Consider the following 290-nt stretch of genomic DNA (forward strand, 5'->3'; position numbering starts at 1 on the left):
TCCGCAGGCAGTTTGCGACTTCTGGTAAAACGAATGCTATTATGGCAGCTCTCGGACTAGTGGTTAGAGTTTCCTAAGCTGATTGAGAAAATTGAATGCGGGACAAGAGGCCCAAGCATTCCGGGACTGTCAGGGACTGATAATAGAAGAGGCTCACTGATGTTTTCTCTTCCTATCCTACATAATGTCTTCGCACTGATTAGTTGAAGCTGCATGAAGATGACGGAATTCACATATTCCTTGAAGACTTTGCATTGTTTCGTATTCAATCATGTTTTCTTTAAAACCTG

Source organism: Dermacentor andersoni, chromosome 6 (assembly GCF_023375885.2).
Source record: "Dermacentor andersoni chromosome 6, qqDerAnde1_hic_scaffold, whole genome shotgun sequence".
NCBI classification, from domain to species: domain Eukaryota; kingdom Metazoa; phylum Arthropoda; class Arachnida; order Ixodida; family Ixodidae; genus Dermacentor; species Dermacentor andersoni.